The 4,601-nt window shown below is 46.6% G+C and overlaps 1 long non-coding RNA gene across 1 annotated transcript; it reads right to left on the bottom strand.

Annotated features, from left to right (window-relative positions):
- Positions 1-6: 6 nt before the first annotated feature.
- On the bottom strand, positions 7-942 carry LOC116217330. Its single transcript, XR_004161754.1, has 3 exons — positions 856-942; positions 655-764; positions 7-576 (listed from the first exon to the last, which is right to left on the bottom strand). It is a non-coding gene; the product is annotated as an uncharacterized LOC116217330 (long non-coding RNA).
- Between the last annotated feature and the right edge of the window lie 3,659 nt (positions 943-4,601).

Below are 4,601 nucleotides of genomic sequence, written 5' to 3' on the forward strand. Positions count from 1 at the left end.
GTCCCTCGCGGCTCCTCGGCGGCGACCCCGCCCGGCTCCCCGGTCTCCCCTCCGTTGACCCCTTCCTACCTGCCTCTTCCACCCCAGCCGTAGCGCCGGATGCTTTGGGGCTGGCCCGGGTGCGGGCAGCGTGGGCGCGGGGCAGGTGGCAGCCAGCTACGGCTTTCCCCGAGGAAGGAGTTTGCTGCGGGCTGTGGCGGGCTCTGAGCTGCGAGGCCGGCGCTCCCAACACAAAAGGGGAAGTGTTTGTTGTAGGTAAAACGACCGCAGTCAAGGTTTAATTATTACCTTCTTCAGATGTCCGAGAATGGGAAGCGGCATTTCAAAAAATAATAGTGTATCTTCTCATGTGTTTTACTACGACGATTCCTCCACGTTCACCTCAGTGGCGCAGCACCTCCAGGCATCGCACAGCACTTCGTCTCTGACGCTCCTCCGCCCTTTGGTACCAACGTAACGTCTGCCACCATCGTCTGTCAACGGTTTTTCCACAGCACATGTGGAATAGGCCCCAAACGGCCTTCGTGGAGGCCTGTGGTGCGGGTTGGCCAGGCTGTTCCTGCAGAAAATCCAGGCCTGCAGCGGGGGGATGGGATTTGTCTAGAATAAGCAACTGAAGTAGTGAAATACCAGCTGAACAGAAAATGACCTTACTGAGCAAAGGCTTTGGATTGTTCTCCCTGCAGGTTCAGCTCTACCTCTCCGCCTTTCGGCACAGCCTTTGGAGGGGACACTCAGGAGGTGTTTTGTTTTACTGCAGTTGCCTGGAAATGGAAGAGTAATACCCGCTAGGAGCTGGAAGCCGAACGTTTACCTGAGTCCACAGATAGGAAAATAACACGGCTGCATTCCTACCTGAGATGGTAGCGATGGTGGCACAGCTGCGAGGCTCCCATAAATGGGTGGGCCAGCGTCCCACAAGTTGCAGTGTTCTCTCTGCTTCTGAAAAGCATACACTGAAAGCATAAGTCTCAGCTACAGTTGCATCGAACTTTTCGGTATTTTTCTCTGGAGTCTGTAATTCAATTCTGGAAAATACCAGAGATACTGGAAGATCTGACCCCAGGTAGCAACCAAAATGCTGTTTTAAATTGTAACCTACTCAAACCAACTTTCCCCTCCTACCTGTGTCACTTCCCTTGATTTACCATCATTACTGTTCCTGTCAGTCAATCCTGCTTGTTTCATTACTTGTGGTATTGCTGTTGTATTTATTTAAGCTACTGGAAGGCAAGAAGCTCCTGTATCTGGAGAAATCCCCCTCCAGTAGTTGGGCAGCATGCTACCATCCCGTTTCACCTCCTGTTTCAACCTTGAAGAGCAATGAGCAACACATTTAAACCGCTACCTACTTCTTATCTTTCTCTCCACAACTAAGAAGCAGGACCAGGTGTGAGAACAAGGAAATTGAGCATCTTAAAACCCACTCTATGCTTATACCTCAGACACTGTAGACTGCTTTTCTGAGCAAGACTCATATGGGTACCATATGGGTACAATGCAGAACAAAATACAAGGATGCTAAATTCTGTTTAAAGAAATGCAGCATCACAGAGGAGCGATTGCTGTGTCACAAGACTGAAGTTGGTTGATGGTCTTCGCTTTCGCCATTGCTTTCCACTCCCTCTTTTAAGATCATCGTGTTGCAGACCAGGAGGAGGATTTCTTTGGGAGTGGCTTTGGGGACATGAGATGAAACTGGTCAAGGCTGAGAGCACCATGAAAAAGCTGAATGCCAGAATGAGGTTAACTGGAACATATATTAAGGCCAGCATCACAAATAGAACAAATCTGCTTAAAAGGAGACATGAAAATAAGCTGGATTTTATGAAAACATATGGGATTTCTCTACTGCTGCAGAAGTTGTATCTGCTCAAAAAAAACTGAAAAACAGTTTAAACTGTAGCACCATTGGTCTTGCCACCAATTACAGATTCCCTAATCACAGATGTTTCTACACTCCCAGTTCTTATATGGCTTTTCTTCTTACAGAACAAGAGGAAACTCACATTATGCAGGAGATTCAGTTGAGCTAGCAATAAACAGAGTGCTAAAAAATGCGAAAATAACTGGCTACACAACAGCACTCAGAGCAAGCGGTGGGGGAGATGCCACACTGGGAACTACAAAAGACCCAGTCCTGCAGAGTCCAGGCTGCAGCAGAGCGGGGCAAAGGCAAAGCTTTATTTCTCTCTGAGCTACTTTTTACAGAATTGAAGAGATGTGAATGGGGAAGCATCACAGTTAAAATTCCATCTCTGGGGAAAAAAATTCCCACGTTTCTCAAATATTTCTGTGCCTTGTTTTATTCTTGTATAGTAGTTTTATATAGAAGAAATCTGACTTATCTAGATCTTGCAGAGCACTTACACTTAATTCTCCGCTTTTCTGAAGAGGGCAGGGAACACAGGCATTCAACCTATATTCCCTTTCACAACAAGACTTCAAGAGATTAAGATTTTTAAGATAAGACAGCTGCAGGCAGAGTGCATGCGCCAGTATACATTAGTAAGCACAAGCCTACAAAAGTGACTCCAGACCATTCAAAACTTTATGGCTTTACAATTAGCTCAATGCAAAAATGGCGAGACAATAGTTACTAGAGCTATAAGCAGGAGAGTACAGCTAGGGCTGCCTTTGTCATCCAAATTGTCGCTCAAAATCCAGGAAGAAAACGCTCTGACTGCAGTGTGGTGTTAGAAAGCAGCATTCCTTTATTCCTCACACCTACTGGGTGACTTAACAAAGCAGCACGCTCTCTCGGAGTTGAGGTTCTACATTTAAACAGTTAAGACATACATGTCATTCTTTTCCAATAACTCATTAATATATGTTAATGTTCCTTTGTGCATGTGCAGTTGCATTTAGTTGTATGCCACTTACTTTATCCCCATTTTTCCACCATTAGCTTCTTGACAGAGACTTTTGTCTGACCTTTAGCTGTTTTTCCCCAATCTGGCAAAATTCAATTGCTCGTTAGGCCATAATGAGCAACTTCCAAAACAGTACTTGTGAAAATCCGTGGAAAACGTCCTTGCACCTGGTGAAATGCAAAGACAATTAGTCTATTATGATTCCAGTGCTTCTTGTGAAGCAGAACTAAGAGAAAACAAGGCTGTTCACACACCAACCAAAGTTGAAATTTTTAGAATTAGCACTCATTGATTCCTTTTTGGCCCTTAAACTAATATACTGGATCCCTATTGCTAAACAAATCAACCTATGCCACCTTCTCAGCCTAAACTCCGAAGGGGTGGCTTATTCAGACTTTGGTCTTCATTAATATTAGTGTAGCACTGGGAGCAGAAAAATATTGTCTGGGGACTGCCTGTCCCATGCCTCCCCTTTCATGATGCTTATCTTTCTTGCCTTTTCCCAAGCCACGAGATTACTTTCAAACCTTCTATTTTGTAACTTTTTATTCCCTTCCTCATTAGACCTCAAAGTTCTGCTGCTTTCCTCCATCCTCAGAGAACAGTAGCACTCCCTTTTGGCCTTTGCCTTCAGTGGCTGAACCCAGAGCCTGAACTCTGAATTCTTTTTGAACAATATGTACTTCCATGCTGACGTTCTGGCTGCCAATTCAATACAATTACACAGACTGGACAGGCACAAGAGCCTTTCTTGAGAAAGAGTGCAGGCACACCTCCCTTCCAGATACATGCAGCCCTCCAGCCGACCTTCCAAGCAGAAGCAGAGCTCTTACTGCTGGGTTTTCAAAGATCCTGTTTTGGTTTACATCTAGATCAATTTTATGGCTGAAGGATATTTTAGATCTAGAACTCAGCATCAATATCCTCCAGAGTCATAACCTATAGGGCAGCACCATCTTCTATGACAGCGGAAGAACGTGACTCTGTGGAAGAGATTCAGTTGCATCCACACCCCCAAGCACGGGACTCTTGCCTACCACAAAGGATGAGCGCTCTTAGATTTGTTCCTAAAGCAGGTTTCTGAAGATTTCAAATTCTTCCACCCTGCAGAAGCCATTTCTCCTGCCTCTAACAGCCACCACTTCCTGTTCTCAGCAGGTCAGTGAAGAAGCCACGCTCTTAGCACAGAAAAGCACTAGCTTTATTTGTACAGAAAATGATGGATGCGGTAGCCAATAAAGAGGCGATTTAGCAGCAAAGTGTTGCAGCATTCTTCTTACGAGGTCAGCAAATGACATAACCGATATTGAAAAATTAACCCTGCCCACAGCACGGGGTTCCAACCCCTTTCAACCCAAGCCATTCTGTGAGTGCAGGATTCTGCTCCAGAAAGCACCCAATGGGCCCAAATACCCATCAGTGGAAGAGGGGTTGACTTTTTCCGGGTGAGAATTCAGCAGGACAGCCCAGTCATTTTTCTTATCGAGCGTACCTACAGGAACGGGGCACAAAGCGAGGTGCCTGCAGGCACGAAGGGCAGCGTGGGCACAGCGCCTTTCCGCTCTGCTGCCGGCCCGCCGCGCTCAACGTAACCCTGCAGTAAGAGCTGCCCTCGAGCCCGCAGGAGCCGAGCAAGGCACAAAGCGCGGAGCTCCACCGGCCCGAGAGCCGCAGCTGCACACGGTATCCTCTGGGGGCTCATCTACTGCGAGCGCCTTGAATGCGTAA

The sequence above is a fragment of the Meleagris gallopavo genome, chromosome 20 (genome assembly GCF_000146605.3).
Source record: "Meleagris gallopavo isolate NT-WF06-2002-E0010 breed Aviagen turkey brand Nicholas breeding stock chromosome 20, Turkey_5.1, whole genome shotgun sequence".
Taxonomy (NCBI): Eukaryota; Metazoa; Chordata; class Aves; order Galliformes; family Phasianidae; genus Meleagris; species Meleagris gallopavo.